This window comes from Alosa alosa, chromosome 21 (genome assembly GCF_017589495.1).
Source record: "Alosa alosa isolate M-15738 ecotype Scorff River chromosome 21, AALO_Geno_1.1, whole genome shotgun sequence".
Classification (NCBI taxonomy): domain Eukaryota; kingdom Metazoa; phylum Chordata; class Actinopteri; order Clupeiformes; family Clupeidae; genus Alosa; species Alosa alosa.
Genome location: NC_063209.1, coordinates 22,440,548 through 22,457,883, shown reverse-complemented (window position 1 = coordinate 22,457,883; position 17,336 = coordinate 22,440,548). Strand labels below are relative to the sequence as shown.

The following is a 17,336-nucleotide window of genomic DNA, read 5'->3' as shown; positions in this document are numbered from 1 at the left end:
AAACACGGGCCTGGAGGTCCGTGGAGAGACTCGGAGAAAGAGACTGTGTATTACAGACACTTTAGCTTTATTAGATTTCAAATGACTTTTTCTGCCCTCCACTCTGTTCAGAAGAATTCTGGTGGGGCCTAACCGGGCCAGCCACTCATGGCCGTTTTAAAAAGGGTATCTTTTCCGGTAATGCCTGTCAGTTGGGCTCTGCCAAGAAAGGGCTCAAAAAGACATTTGAAATGTATAAACCAGGGGGGCCCGAAATTCCCCTAAACCCTATTGGAATTGGCATCCATTGAAATGGAGAAGCCATTCAAATTGTGCTGACATTACCACAGTCATAAGAGCTTTTATAATTGAAGACATGGAATAGTACTTTAATAATTGGAGGAGACAATGATCCAAAACAAATCCAAGTAATAGTTTCTAGTAGCAGACTAAAAACCAAGTCAGCCAAAAAGACATTTATTATAGAAAGTTAATACAACTGAGTAGGATGATCAAAGGGTCAGTGAATATGGTGTGTGTGTGTGCATGTGTGTGCATGTGTGTGTGTGTGTGTGTGTGTGTGTGTCTGTGTGTGTCTGTGTGTGTTTATGTGCTGAATACCCATTCAGCAATTACCCAACAGGTATATTTTTGTCTGAGTCTAATTGTGCATATTCAATCTACGTAATAATCAGGTAATAACGTTCTCAGCAGCCATATTGTTTACATAGAAAATGCATAGGTAGGTCTATTTAGGTCTGTCACATAGACTAGCCCATAGAACTGGAATGTCATGTCAACAATATGGCCGAGGCGGTGTTTGCGAATAAGCCAAATTGCTTCTCTTCCGGGAGGCTATTGAGTCCAGTAACAATAATTTTACACAGAACTTTCATTCTTAGCTTTTGTAGAGCCAATCCAGAATTGGACGAAATGGTCAGTTGTTGGTCATTTTGTCAGTCAGCTGACTCTATCTGTTCAAAGTAGTCAGCTCTTTTCCAGGTTAATGAGCAATGTGGTGCAGACTGCTGATGGACAAAAGTCTGGCATAGAAGATTTGAGGTGTGTGTGTGTGTGTGTGTGTGTGTTTGTGTGTGTGTCTGTCTGTCTGTCTGTCTGTCTGTCAGGGCTGAAAGATGTGGCAGAGAACAGGTTAATTTGTAAGCACACTGAGACAACTCCACAGGGAAACAGAAAGAGTGTGTGAGAGAGAGAGAGAGAGAGAGAGAGAGAGAGAGAGAGAGAGATGGAAAGACAGAGCTCATCCCATAGTCTATCCCTGGCTTTGGGGGTGAGCATCAATCTGACTCGGGTGTCAGTCTGACAGTTCTCTATGTATAATGAAATAGGCGTTAAGTTCCTGGGCCTTATTAAGGTCTGCACAGTGCAACGGGGGCCAATGGTGTGATGCGTCGCACCAGGGGGACGTCAGCACTGCATGTCTCCAGAAAAGGTCAACTTTTTAAGCTTTTATGACAAATTACTCATGCTTAGCTCTTCCTCTGTGCAGTGTTTCACAAGACACAAAACTGCTGACCTTGAATGGAATCATGGAATTAACTTACCAGCTTTGTTTTCACTTATTCCTTTAACACAATAATCCCAGCTATGTACATTATTATATTATATTATATTATATTATATTATATTATATTATATTATATTATATTATCAGACATCATCCTGGCATTTCAGCATTGTTAGTCACTGATGCTCAGACCCTACCCCATAAAAAAATCCTTTCATGAGGAGAAACCATTTTTATGTTTCACTACAATTGCTTTTTGACTTATCTACCCTACTTGTATCTCAATTATTCATTATTCAGTGATAAACATGTCCACTGGCTGAGATAAATGTAAACATAAATGTACCCAAAGACTCCAAGCGAGGACAAGCCAGCAGCAGGGTTGTGTGTGTAGTGCACCCCCCCCCCACACACACACACCTCCCAGAGTGCGCTTAGCTGTCGAGGAGGCAGTGATTTAGTGAACCAGGAGCGTGGCTTGCTCCAGCACCTGAGGCCCTCCAGCCGGGAGGCCAGGTAAGATTTACGGCCAGAGGTATCAGATAACCCAACCCCCCCCCACACACACACACACACACACAGACGCACACACACACACACACACACACATACACACACACATGCACACACACACACACACACACACACACACACAGACACACACACACACACACACACACACACACACACACACACACAGACGCACACACACACACACACACAGACAGACAGACAGACACACACACACACACACACACACACAGACAGACAGACACACACACACAGACACACACACACCTACACACACACACAGACACAGACACACACACACACACACACACACAATGAGATCAGGTAGGAGGGATACAGGGGAGATGGTGGGTTTCATCTTAGTGTGGAGATAAACAGGTAAACCTTTCACATGGTACAGCAGGGAGATATGAGAATCTATGGGTAGAGAGTTCAGAAGTTTGATTAGGCCATGAGGCCTCAGGTGAGCAAGACTGAGGCTCATTTGAATGTTTTTTTTTTACAGTAAGTGTTCATGTTTGTGATGTGTGTGTGTGTGTGGTGTGTGTGTACTTGCGTGTGTAGTTATATATGTGTCCTTGTGCATATGTCTATGTGTCTGTGTGTGTGTGTGTGTGTGTATGTTTGAGTTGGTTGTTATTTCCCAGGCCGTCTGCATCAATAAAACTACTCCGGGATGCTTCCAGAGGTGCTCCAGAGCTCCAACATCTGTTCGGTCTCTTCTGGCTTCAGAGATCCCTCTAACAGCTTTTCTCCTGCTTAATTAGCTACACATCTCAAAAGGGAACTGACACACACACACACACACACACACACACACACACACACACACACACACACACCTTTCCTTCTCTCTTTTCAACCTCTCTCTCTTACATCCACTCAGTGTCTGTGCTCTTCATATCACTTCAGTGTTTCCATTCACTGCCATCCCTCCCCTTTTTCTCCTGTTGATTCAGTGGCATGAAGTTTCTTGTGGCATTGTAGGAAAAGAAGGCAACAAACCAGTCCCACACCCATACTCACACGCAATAAAATCCACAATTCAGAGTGCATTAGACTGTGGAGACTGATGGATAGCTGCAACAGATGGGAACTCCAGGGAGTTGATGGGTGACGCTAAGTGGGCATCGAGAGCAGCCCGGCCTGCCATTCCCCGAGTCCCATTCGCCAAAACAGCTGCAGATAGATCTGCCAGTCTAGCTGCCCGGTTAATGCCAGCCAATGTCACACCTGGGGGAAACGAACAGGGCTCAGATGCCGCCACGAGTCTACTACAAGAGTCGAGAAGCGTGCAAGTGAGCAGCATCGCGTGACTGAATTCCCGACCAAATGTCAAATTGGATATTCTGGCCAGAAGCCAGTTTCTTTATTTGTTTAAATGCAAAAACCGTCAGTTAGCAGTCAGAGCACATAGGCATTGTGTGTGTCTGAAACAGTGGTGTTTGTACACGTACGGCCCTGAGCCTTTAAAGGAACCTGCTGAAAGATGCATCGCCCTGGCAACAGCACTCTTAGCCAGAGGAGAGGCCAGTGGAATGGAGCTGCGGAGATGCAGATTCACTCACTGGAAAACAGGATATATATATATATATATATATATATATAGAGAGAGAGAGAGAGAGAGAGGGGAGATGAGAGAGAGAGAGCGAGAGAGAGGAGACAGAGAAAGAGAGGGGAGATGAAGAGAGAGAGAGAGAGAGAGAGGAGACAGAGAAAGAGAGGGGAGATGAGAGAGAGAGAGAGAGAGAGAGAGAGAGGAGACAGAGAAAGAGAGGGGAGATGAAGAGAGAGAGAGAGAGAGAGAGGAGACAGAGAAAGAGAGGGGAGATGAGGAGAGAGAGAGAGAGAGAGCAGATAAAAGAAAGAGAGAGGAGTACAGGCCATTGGAAAGGAGCAGTGGGAGTGGAAATTCACTCCATGTAGAAGAGGTTTGGCGCTCCTTATTAAACAATTAGCATAGGTCACATTACATTTACATGTATTCATTTAGCAGACTCTTTTATCCAAAGTGACTTACATATGTCAACTATATTACAAGGGCCATTGTCCCCGGTGCAACTCGGGATTAAGTGCCTTGCTCAGGGGTACAACGGTGGAAGCCAGCTATTAAACCCACAACTTTTCAGGCTACTGCATGCTAGCCCAGCTCCTTAACCACTATACGCTATACTACCAGCAGCTCCTTAACCACTATACGCTAGCACCGTTCCATGAGCATCTCTCCAAGTTACTCTACAAATCATTATAGCACACCAAAGCAAAACCATCATGGTCCGTGTATCATTTGTTCATTTGATATTCAATTGAGAATCCAAAATGAAAAAATGAAAAAATGAGTTGTTTTTTCATTATCTGTTTATGAATGTGACACAAACCAACAAATAATGCTTTGTTTTTCAGACTTTTGATTTCATGATCAGATCAAAAGTAGAACGTTTAAAAAACGGCCTCAGGCCCAAAACATAAAAAGTATTTTTTTTTTCCGATTTCTGTGACCTGTAAATCTATCCAAGTCACTTTCTTGGTCTAGACCTGTCAGTGCTCAGTGTTGCCAATTTAGTGACTTTGTTGCTAGATTTAATTTTGGCCATCCCATAGCGACAGAAAATATTGTCTAACAACTATGGCGAGAAATTGGGCACTTGCGCAACGATGGCAAACTTGGTTTAGTTGAATCGACAGAAAATCATCTCCCTTCTCATGCCTGTTTCGTTTATGAACATCGCATTCTCCCAAAGCATTATAGAAGTAATGACTGGCCTAGGCTATGTAGTATCAGCCCATGTTAGGGAAGTAGGCCTAGATGTTAGATTTATCAGCTCAGATCATCATTTGTAGCCAACTTCATTGGAAGGCAGCCAGCTGCAGTAGCCTTCTGGTGAGATTACACCAAAGACAGTAGCTATGACAGGGAAACTAGGGACACATCGTTCAACAAGCACATTGATCAAAGGAAAGAGGGGCTACAACTTCATTCACAAACAGAGCAAATAATTCAAATCGAGCCATAGGGCGGGCCTCTAGGGTCCGCCTACTTGTCAGTCTTGCCCGTCCAACTAGGGCCCTACGCTCACCATCTAAAAAGCTAAGTCAACACTGCTCTGAGAGCTCAAGAAACAGTCAAATCACAACAGGCGGCAGCCCGCTTAATTGTCATGTGTGAAATGCGTTCATATTCCACTTTTTATGTCATAGACATTGCATGCCTATGGAAGGAAAGGCTTTGCAGTAGGATTGTCCAAGCTGTTGCTTCAGTTTGTGTTTTAAGTTATGCGACGCACCGTTGCTGGGTTCATGCCGTTTTGCGCAAGTTTGAAATGTTTAGCCGACTGCGTAATTTGCCATTTTTGGCTCCATTCACCTAATCAAAAGGACAGCCTCTCCCAGCTGCAGGACTCAGTGTGCCATGTGTCTCTTACTGTAGTAGCTGTAGCCTCCATTGTCAATGAGCCAAGTTCTCAACTAGCATCTTATGAAAAGACCTCCAACAACAAGATACCTGGCAACCTTCATGCTGTAATCCCCTTCAGCACTGACTGATGATTGACTTTCACAGACAGCATTATAGAGCCTTCTTAAAGCTCCAAAAACAGCCTCACTTCTGGTCTTTAATAGGAGCCTGTATTCCCCTCTTGTCCCTGCTCTGTCCACCCACCAGCAGGGTACATCAGCAAAGAAGGGTCCTCATAGTGCTTCTCCCAACCCAGAGATGAGCTGCAAGTTCAGGCAGTGCACAGACTGTAGTTTGCCCCTTCATCCAGCACCTTCTTCAGAGCCTAGCAAGGGCTGAATGCATGTTTGCTCTTGAGGAGAAGCCGTAGTTCTACAGTGCTACTACCCTCTCTCAGAAAGAGCCGTCAGCAAAATTGAGCTGAGCCCGGCTCTCATCAAACCACGGCATGGCAGCGCAGACACCAGGACCCCGGTTGTCAGAAAGGGATTATGAAACAACGGCTCACCCATAATCCATTCAGACGCATGAAAGATATTTCTTTTGGACATAAAAGACCATTTGCCATGCCCTGAACACAGACATGCAAGAAGCAAGGAGCCAGAGGGGAGAGAGAGAAGAAAGAGTGAAGAGGAGGAGGAGGGGATGGCATTCCATGGATTCAGTTGTGAATGGAGGAGAGCAGAGAGGGGGAGAGAGGTGACAGAGAAGAGTGAAAAGAGGAAGATAGCGAAGGAGAGCACGTGGAGTTCTTTTGGAGAATGTGAATTCATTTCAGTGGAGAAGAGAGGAGAGAGAGAGAGAGGGGGCCCATAGGAAAGAAAGATATAAGGAGGGGTGGAGGACAAAAAAAGAGAGGGAGCGAGAGGGGTGATAGAGAGGAGAGAAAGAGACGAAACAGAAACAGAATCCCAGGAAAGGGTAGAGGTGCTGAGAGGAAAGAAGAAAGCAACCACTGGGGAAAAGAGCAGAGCAGAGGAGAGACAGAAGAGGTGGAATACAGAGGGACTGAAGAAAGAGAGGAGAGAAGAGGTGGAATACAGAGGGACTGAAGAAAGAGAGGAGAGAAGAGGTGGAATACAGAGGGACTGAAGAAAGAGAGGAGTGAAAGAAGAGAATGAATACAGAGAGAGTGAAGGAAGATGAGGAAGACGAGGATGGAGGGATTTTTAGGGGATGTGTTTGGATTCAGTTGGGAGGAGAAAAGAGGAAGATGAGGAGATGAGAGAGAAAAAGAGAAAGAGTGTGTGTGTGTGTGTGTGTGTGTGGGGGGGTATCTGTGCTTTCAAAGAAAGTGAGGTGGAGGAGAGCAGAGAGAAGTAGAAAGATGAAGAGGATTGGAGGAGAGAGGAGATCAGTGAAGGCTGGAGGGAGAAGTAAAGAGAGTGTGCATGAATTTACTGGTAGAGCAGAAAGAGAGAGAGAGATACAGTAGAGAGAGAGAGAGAGAGAGAGAGAGAGAGAGAGAGAGAGAGAGAGAGAGAGAGAGAGAGAGAGAGAGAGAGTAGTGAGGGCTGATTAGTATGCTGTCCCTGCTCTCCCTCTAAATGTCTCTGCTCCGTTTATCAGACAGGGGGACTCAAGCTCTGTGTCTGGCTCCATCCCTCTCCTCTCCTCTCACTCCCTCTCTTTCCATCTCTCCATCTGCCTCCCACTTATCCTCCATTTCTGTCTGTCAATCCCTCTCTCCTCAGACCTGATTTCACCCTTCCTCCTCATTTCCCTCTTTCCATCCATTCATTCCTCCACTCTCTCCATTCTCACTCCCTCGCTCTCTCTCTCCTTTATTCTCTCTCTCTCCATTCTCTCTCCTTTATTACCTCTCTCACTCTGTCTCTGTGTTCTTTTCTGCTGTGCATTATAATTCACCTGCACCCCTCTCTCTCATTGTCCTTCCCCTCCTCTCCACTGAATTCCATGCCATCTCTCTTTCCATCTCTAAACCCTACTCTCTGCATATGTATGTGTGTGTGTGTGTGTGTGTGTGTGTGTGTGTGTGTGAGAGAGAGAGAGAGAGAGAGAGAGAGAGACTATGTACATCATGTGTCTGTGTGTGTGTGTGTGTGTGTGTGTGTGTGTGAGAGAGAGAGAGAGAGAGAGAGAGAGAGACTATGTACATCATGTGTCTGTGTGTGTGTGTGTGTGTGTGTGTGTGTGAGAGAGAGAGAGAGAGAGACTATGTACATCATGTGTCTGTGTGTGTGTTTGTGTGTGTGCATGTGTGCGTGAGCGTGTGTGTGTGCGCGTGTGTGTTATCATGACTTGGCAGTAAAGGTTCACTCCTGGTACAATGTGATGGACCCATACCTCCAGTTCCCTGCCCCCGTCAGCAGCACCTCTGGGAGTCGGGGATTCGGTAGTGGCTGATGGGCCTGGCTGGCAGCGGAGGGCTGCCTGGAGACAGACCACCCACAGGGGAGGCTGATCCTATCCCATGGTGGCCCATGCTATCCCATGGTGCATCTGTCTCCACTGTGTGTGTGTGTGTGTGGGGGGCATGACCCACACAGCAGGGTCTTGTGCCATGCAAATAAGCACCCAGAGAGTTCAAGGTAGGAAGGCATACAGAGGTTGTGTTTGTGTATGCATGTGTGTGTGTGTGTGTCTCTGTGTGTGTGTGTGTGTGTGTAAAAGAGATAATGAGACATAAAGAGAGAGAGGGAGAGAAAGAAGGGAGAGAGAGAGGTTGATAATATAGAATGATTGCTCATGAGCATGCTATGTGTATGCATGTGTGTCTATGTGTATGTGTGAGATAGATAGATAGATAGATACTTTATTGATCCCCAGGGGAAATTCAAGAAGTGTGTGTGTCTATGTGTATGTGTGTGTGTCTATGTATGTGTGTCTATGTGTGTGTGTGTGTGTGTGTGTATGTGTGTCCATGTGTATGTGTGTGTGTCTATGTGTGTGTGTCTATGTGTATGTGTATGTGTGTGTGTTCAAGGACGGTGTGTTGATTCTAAAAATGTGTGATATCACAGCTATATTACCCTCAGTTTAATATATATCTGACATCTGTTCACATACTGTATGTGCACACACACACACACACACACACACACACACACACACACACACACACACACACTCACTCACACACACACACACACACACACATGTACACACACACACATGCACACACACACACTCACAATCATCTGTCTGTGACTGACAGTCTTCTCAGGACCCTCCCCTTTACTTCTTCTCTGATTGATGGTTGAAGCGTCTCTCCTCCTCCCTCCCTCCCTCCTTTCCTTCTTCCCTCTCTCTCTCCCTCTGGCTCTCTCTCTCTCTCTCTCTCTCTGCATCGCCGGCACGAGCCTAGGCAACGCACAAAGGGAGGCGATTTCACACAGGCAACATCAGCAAGAAGGCAAAGCACATGAGAGGAAACTTCGCATGAGCATCTGACTGAGAGACACAGAGAGAGACAGAGAGAGAAAGAGAGAGAGAGAGGGAAGGAGAAAGGATAAGAGACCTGAGAGATGTAGGAACTGCATCCTCCTTTTTCTCTCTCTCCCCTCCAACCTCCTCCTCCCCTCCTCTCCTCCCCTCTATCCCTCTCGCCATGCTGCCACATCAGAGTGCCGGAGCCTCTGTCACTGCTGGAATGACCAAGGCTACCCTGGAGAACGCTGCTGGTGTTGCCGCTGCCGCTGCTGCTGCTGCTGTTGCTGCTGCTGCCTCCGCTGCTGCTATCGCCGCCGCTACGAAGAGCCTGCACAGTGCTGCTCGCTAGGAGGACCCCCACTCAGCCTCCCCCCTCCTCTTCTCCTCCTCTCCTCCTCCTCCTCTTCTGTATCTCTCCCTCCCCTTCCTTTCACCTGACACTTGTCCGCGCGTCTCTCTCTCTCTCTCTCCCCCTTTTACTCTCCCATTCGCCCTGATCTGGAGGGGCCATGGCAACCGGCGTCCGCTCCCTGTAATGGATGAAGGAGCCCTGGAGGAAACGGCTGAGGCACGAGAACACCTCTGGGGGCTGTAGGGGCTGCTTACAGTTACAGCCACACTGATATGGTCCCAGCGTTCTACCCACCACCACCACCACCACCACCGCTACCACCGCTGCTGGGTTTGTTGCTGTGGCCGGTCCTCTGGTAAGTCAACTGCGTTTCACCTCACAGACTCCGCTGCTGGTAGGAGTGAGGGGACAGTGTGAGTGTGTGTGTGTATCTGTGTATATCTGTGTGTGTGTGTGTGTGTGTGTGTGTGTGTGTGTGTTGAAAGATAATATAGATCTCTCCTGTGTGTTTTTAATACTGGCTTTTTGGAGGTTTTGTGAGTTCTATGCGCTTGGCTTGTGTGTTGTGAGGTTGCTTTCCTGGCAGTTTTGGGGGATATTTACTGTGTAAGTGAAAGTGATGGGGGAATTTGTCTCAGTTGGAAGGTCCTTGGTTAATTGTGAGTGTGTGTTGGGGCCAAATTTATGGCCAAGTTAACACATTTTACCCCGGCAGCCTTGGCGTTCCTAGTCCATTATTAGCTGGACGCGAGGCAGGGAAATTAAAATGTGCCGAGTGAGAAGGAATTGCACTGAAGGAGAGAGAGAGAGAGAGAGAGAGAGAGAGAGAGAGAGATACAGAGAGAGAGAGAGAGAGGGAGAGAGAGGGTAAGAGTAAGAGGGGGTCCATCAAAGTCACAACCCTAATTAAAGGAGCGGGTGTTCATGGGCATTGAACTGTGTGCCCCAGAAGAAAGACACATCTGTGGGCCATTTTGTGTGTGTGTGTATGTGTGTGTGTGTGTGTGTGTGTGTGTGTGTGTGTGTGTGTGTGTGTGTGTGTGTGTGTGTGTTTAACTCTCTGTCCCATAACTGGTTAGCAGGGCTTGTTGAGCCTTAGGTGGGATAGGGATAGCGTGAAGGCAGGAGGGCAGGATGGAGACGCTGGAAGAGGACGAGTAAGGAGAGAGAAAGAGGGATAGAGAAAACAAGCAGGAGAGAGAGAGAGAGAGAGAGAGAGAGAGAGAGAGAGAGAGAGAGAGAGAGAGAGATGCCGGCATACAATCAGCTACAGGTCTGGCTCCAGATACACACACAGGCAATTGCACACACACGCATACACATGCACACACAGGCACACACGCACACACACAGACACACACACACACAGACTCTCTCTCTCTCACACACTCTCTCTCTCTCTCTCTCTCTCTCTCTCTCTCTCTCTCTCACACACACACACACACACACACAAACACGCACAAAGACAAAAATAAAGAGAGGTCCGCAGCAGCCCTGATGCTATCGCTGCAGCCAATTCCGTCCAGGACAAATGACCTGCCGCTCAGGCTGGAGCAGAAATTCCGTGGCTGACGCACCCTGCACGGAGCCTGCATTTCACCCTCTCTCTCTCTCTCTCTCTCTCTCTCTCTCTCTCACACACACACACACACACACACACACACACAAACACACGGCTCCTCGCAGCAAAGACACCGTTTTTAATTAAGCGCAGGGATGCAGAGACGTAATGTGATTTGTTTTGGAACGGTTTGGCTCTTGCTGGCTGTAGGTGCTGGCGGTGTGTTTGGTGTTTGCTGTGGGCTGTCACGGTGATAGGAAAAGAGCAGCCCCTCCGTCTCTCCCCTGTCGGCTAATGAAGTGGGTTGCATTTGGGTACAAGGAGACAACATAGTGAGGGAGGTGGCATGGCTTGCGGATATATGGTTGAATTGGATTTCCTTTCAGTCGTATTTCTTAAGATAGTTGTGTTATTGCTGGAGGTGTGTTTTTGTTTGTTTGAAGGGTGTGTTGTGTGTGTGTGTGTGTGTGTGTGTCTATTGCAAAGTTGTGACAACACAGATAGTGGGTATATGTTTTTGTGTGTTTCCCAGACAAAGAGAGAGAGAAGGGGAGAGAGGGGGAGTGTGTGTGTGTGTGTTTATGTGTGTGTGTGTGTGTGTGTGTGTGTGTGTGTGTGTGCATGCAATTTTGCATGATGGTGAGAAACAAATATGAGGCTCCTCACCTTGTCCCCTCAAGGTTGTGCTCTAATCTAGAGCGATGCTGCCCCAGCAGGCTGCCTCGGCCCACTGTAACAGGGTTAAATGGCCCAGGGATGGACGAGCCAGACACTGACAGCCGCACAAAAGCACATCTCCTTGGATGGATGTCTGTGTGTGTCAGTTGTGTGTGTGTGTGTTTGTGTGTGTGTGTATTGTGTGTTACATGGGTGTGACGGGGGGGCCAGGGCAACTATCTCACAGGTAATGTGTGTGGGGGGGGGGGGCTCTACAAGAGATTAGCTGTCCACTGCAGTTGTGTGAAACATACATCAATCAGCCAAAGGATACTTAGAGTGTGTGTGTGTACAGTATATGTGTATGTGTGTGTGTGTGTGTGTGTGTTTGAGATGTAATAGTATCTGCATGTGGATGGCTGCCATCTTCCACCCAGAGAATCTACCGGAAGAAATCCATTTCTGAGACGAATGGGTGCATGTGAGCCATAGAACACAGCCAAGCCACATTCAACACTTTAGCCCTCAGAAAAAAGGACAAATCATGCCAATCCTTTTAGAATCCAACAGTTCCAGGGCGTGTGTGTGTGTGTGTGTGTGTGTGTGTGTGTATATAATTTATTATTATGACCGCCGCGCAGCGAAGCTGACTAAACTATAGGTTTAGTCAGATTTTTTTTTCTTTTTTTTCGCATGTCCAAATTTCTGTCAAGGATTCCCGGGACACTGTAAGACCGAGGTACACGAAACTTGGTGGGCATGTAACCCCACATGGATAGCATGGAACCATCGTTTTTCGCCCGCTGGACTGGACCCCCCGAAAGGAGGGTAGGGCAGACACAGTTTTCTGTAAATATCTCGAGAACCGTAGAGTTTAGGAGGACCATTTTTTTTTGTATGTTGATATCAAGGGGCCATGTCAACCCATTCCATAATCACTCAATTCATGTATAGCGCCACCTAGTTAAACACAAAAAAGTAAAAATGAGGTGTTGTAATTGCAGGTATCTGTGACCTAACATAGTCAAAACTGCATGAAATTGGAAGTGTAGGATCATTATGACACCCTCTGAATGCATGCCAAGTTTTGTGGAATTCCGCTCATGGGGGCCACCATAGACTGTAAAAAATATGGACAAAGCGTCTGTGGCGTCACCCATAGATTTTCTGAAGAACCGGTTATGAAGCCATTTATGGGGGTATGGTGGCCATCTTGGAAAAAACCTTTGGAAATCCTAACCCCGCCTACCTCCTAGCCAATCCATATATGGGTAAAAGGGGGGCTTTGTATGAGACTGAGCAAGCCCGTGAACCCAGCCTTTGTCGTCAGCCGAAAGCAGCCCTCAGCTTAACGTTAGGCCTACAAGATGGACTGGCACAGGCGTTGCTGTAACATTGCTGGTAAGTTTGATCTGCTAACGTGAAGTTCATGTATGTTTCTAATGCCATGTTCAGACACTTTTTAATGTTGTATGCTGAAAGGTTGGTATTCGGGTGAACGGGTTGAAAAGCTGAGAATGAAGAGTTGAGTTTGCAGATTCTAGCTTCTAGTAAACTAACGTTAGCTATCCCTCCCTTGCTGAAGTTACGGTCAAATAGCGTGCAATGTAGAGTAATTTAGCGTTACAGGTTCACCAACTCACGTAGAGTAACTTAGCAGTTTACAGTTCAGCAACTCATACTGACAAAAATGTATCTTTGCCTTTATTGTTTTGTAATTAACGTTATCCATCTCATATCCTCAGTGGCAGCCATCATTGTAGCGGGCATTAATTTTACGATAACATCAGCCAGCTCGCTGTATTCATATCAACATTATGGGGAATTGATAACATAACAAATCGTGGGGGTATTAGAAGCTAACTTGTACATCATTAATTATTTTTGATTAACTCTAATATCACGTTTTGAAATCGCTAAATTGCTCTAAAGTTTTCAGTGGTAGTTTGGTCTAAGATGACATTGAAATTCTCATCAGTCCATTTCCGCGATCCAGTGTTCATGTTCGTTAGCTTGCCTTATTTCCCCTTGTCAGGCTATTATCAAAACGTTAAATCCAGTTACAGTGTCCGGTGTTTTGGCTAACAATGCCAATATTAGTGTATACTGTCACTGAAGACCCATTTCAAATCACACAATAGTACTACAGCATTGTACAACAACTGTACTTTTGTTGATTACTACTGGTGTTGGTTTGCATTATTGTATTATCTTGTAAGTAGGTATGACTAATAAAATGTTTACCTTTCTGTTTTGGCAGTTCACCATGGGGGAGGCCCGGCAAAAGGAGGTCCATGGGCTCTTAACCTGGGAGGCAACTAGGTGAAGTGGTTTAGCTGGGGTGTGGTGATATTGAACCCATTGAGACTATACAGTACATTTCACTTTATGTCTATTAATGAATGTTACACCTACCCTTTACTTATGCCAAACCCATTTCTGTTCTTTAAATATCAGAAAGCAAACTTACTGTTGATGGCACTGAACTTGAACTTGGAAATGTTTATGGAACTTTTCTGAACTGTGAATTACATTAAAACTCATGCCAGTATTTAGTTTTGTTAGTTTTCTTATCTTCCACTGTCTCTAGTTTTTGTTATATGTTTATACTTATATTTACCATTTCTGCTGTAAGTGCATGTTGTGTGTGATGTCTGTATGCTACATTTTCCCCTTTGAGATCAACAAAGCATCTATCTATCTATCTATCTATCTATCTATCAAAAACCAATTTGCCTGTGCTCTCAAAACATTTATACAAATCCGTCAGCTTCAGTCAGTAGCTTGAATTGAAGACACCAGATGCAGAAGTAAAGGTGATTTTTTACTTGTATATCTTGAGCATTACAGGTAACCACTGAATTTAATGAAACTAAAATAACAAAACTAATATGTACTAAGCTAGTACATAGTCAATACATATTAGATCACTTTAAATCATCAAATGCTGTAAATAAAGGTCTGCAAGGGGTCTGCCCTGAACAAAGTCACCCAGTCCTGTCTGGATCACCTACCCTGCGCCAGGACTTAGCTTGGGTGGACTAATTGAATATGAAGTGGAAGAGATTCAAATTTGTGTTTAACAAATAAACGGCATCAATAAGAGTTTCAGATGTCAGTTATAACTAACAACAGTTATGGTGACTAGCTAACGTTATCGCTCGTTATCAGCTCCATGTTCAACGTAGCTGCTAGTCAATGGTTCATATTAGTTCACAATTTTACCTCCGCTAGCTAATGCTTCGGCTGAAGTTATCATCCGAACGAACGCTTTTTTTATCATAAATGTGACAACCCAAAGACTATAATTGACAACGGACTAAGCATTCCCACAGAGAGTATTTACAAAAGTTTTTTTTTGACGAGAACACATTTGCCCCAGTATGTTTGTGAATTACCTGGCTAGTATGGCAAACGTTAAGCTAACTCACAATGGGAGCACAATATGGTTTTCACTAACCTTAACTTTATTCCAGTTAACTAAATTTATGTGTGTGCTTCAGCCATTCGGTCATTATTTTCTACATAAACTTATTTGAAGTGATTTGACGCTAACGTAGCCTATACAGTGCCCACTCACTAACATGGATGCTATAATGCTAACATCTACGTCAAATAGTAGTGGAATGTCACTTACCTGAAAAACTGGAGCGAAGTCTTAAAGTGTTGGTTAGTAGGCTTCAGTTAATAGCAGAGCAACCCATTTTATGTCAGATATTTGAATAAACATTTTCAGAAAGGATGTGGTTGTCAGGCACTCGGATCACAGCCATGGGACCAACCTGTAAAAGCATGAATTTATGCTGTGAAAGCGGACATTTTAACATGGGGTCTATGGACAATAAATTAATTTATGTTACTATACACCAACTGGCCTGTAGGTGGCCAGAGACAGTTTTCTATGAATATCTCGAGAACCATAGGGCCTAGGAGGTCCACCTTTTTTTTGTATGTTGGTCTTAAGGGGACATGTCAACTCATCCCATTACCACTTAGCGCCACCTAGTTAAAAATTAAAAAGCAAACAATTAGGTGTTTTCATCACAATATCTCTGGCTGACATGGTCACAAAATTGAATGTGTAGGAATCATTATGACACCCTCCGAATGCATGCCAAGTTTTGTGAACTTTCGTTCATGGGGGGCCTTACAATAAAATAATGTATGTGTACATTTAGTGACCGTACACCAACAAGGATTCCCGGGACACTGAAAGACCGGGGTACACGAAACTTGGTGGGCATGTAACCCCACATAGATAGCATGGAACCATAATTTTTCGTTTTGATCTGTAGCCCTCCTGCTGGACTGGACCCCCCGAAAGGAGGGTAGGGCAGACACAGTTTTCTGTGAATATCTTGAGAACCGAGGGCCTAGGATGACCAATTTTTTCCTCAGTGTTTGCCTCCCGGGGTCATCTTAACCCATTCCATGTGCACACATGTGGGATAAAGATACACACGCACACACATAAATTCACAGTAATCATAATGTATGACACACACACAGTAGACATATATATGCGCATGCATGCACATGCACAAACACAGGCACATAATGCACACACACAAGCACACACACACACATACACACACACATAAACATAAACATGTACACACACATGCACACAAGAATTTCTCAGAATTATGAACAGGCAAGATGGGGTGGGGTTGTATAAAATGAATTTTACATGTGAAATCTATGAACTAATCATGTTTTGGTACTTGTTGTCTAGCAGATACCAGTGAGAATTGAGTGTGGATAATGCAATTTAGTGAGACAGTAATCATATAGGCCTTTCAGCGTGATTTATTTTTGTGGAAAAAATGTGCTGGACTGGGCGGCAGTCATATTTTGTACCGCTCTGCGGTACATCTAGTTTTGTTGTATTTCAGACTGCTGTTTTGCTTTTTTTGTATTTCAGTCTGCTGTTTTGCTTGAATTTTGTCAGTAAAACTTGGACCGTTGTGTGTTTGTGTTTGTTTGTTCGTTTGTGTGTGTCTGTGTGTGTGTGTGTATGTGTGCATGCGTTTGTGTGTTTGTGACTTATATCTGACTTTCTGAACCGCTGAACATCTTTTCTCTTTATATGTGTGATTCTGTGTGCTTAAGTGTGGCTATCAGAGATGCCCCAACCCTGGGCTTGCCATACCATAGTGGGGCTCTGAGCGAAGCAAAGAGCCACCATAACATCCAGACGAAATGCACTTGCACTACTAGCTTGTGCAGGATAGCCGATACATTGAGCTTGAGTTTGAACCTCGACAGGTGAGAAAATCAAACTCTCCCTGCCCCATCCACTGTCAGCGGACTTCTCTTCCCAGAACTGTGGGCCAAACCTCATTTACTGTACAAGGAAGTTATTAGTATTGCATTTTTGATTCTGCGCAAAGTGTATTATATGGACATATTTTATGGAGTGGCTATACGCATAAAGACGACAAGAAAAATAATAATAGTAATAAAAAAAAAAGCTTGGATCCATTCGCTGACGGCCCAGATGGATTATTTAACAACCAGCAATTAAGCAGACAACATCCCAGTCCCTCTAGGCACACACACACACACACACACAAACACACGAGCGAAATACTCCTGTGCTGCTCTCGCAGAACCCACACAGAGTGCGTTCTTTTAGTGTTCTGGACTAACAATAGGTGGCTCTCACATTGCAATTTCCCCGTGGCCAGTCTCTGACTGTCTGAACGGGATGCAAATGTTGCCGTGGTAGCGGAGATGGAGAGTGGTGGTGGAGTGGTAGTGAAGTCAAGGGCCTCTGCCTGGAATGTGTTGGCCACAGAGAGTCACACAAACACACCAGTGGCATTGAGGATGACGGCAAGTGTGTGTGTGTGTGTGTGGGGAGGGGGGTGCTCTGTAA

At 45.3% G+C, this 17,336-nt stretch overlaps 1 protein-coding gene across 1 annotated transcript in view; it reads left to right on the top strand.

Moving 5' to 3' along the window:
• Positions 1-9,125: 9,125 nt before the first annotated feature.
• Positions 9,126-17,336, top strand: part of frmpd3 (FERM and PDZ domain containing 3) — a 140,001-nt gene continuing 131,790 nt past the window's right edge. Inside the window, exon 1 of the mRNA XM_048231950.1 lies at positions 9,126-9,592. The gene's annotated coding sequence lies outside the window, so the exon portion shown is untranslated. The remainder of the gene's footprint in view (positions 9,593-17,336) is intronic.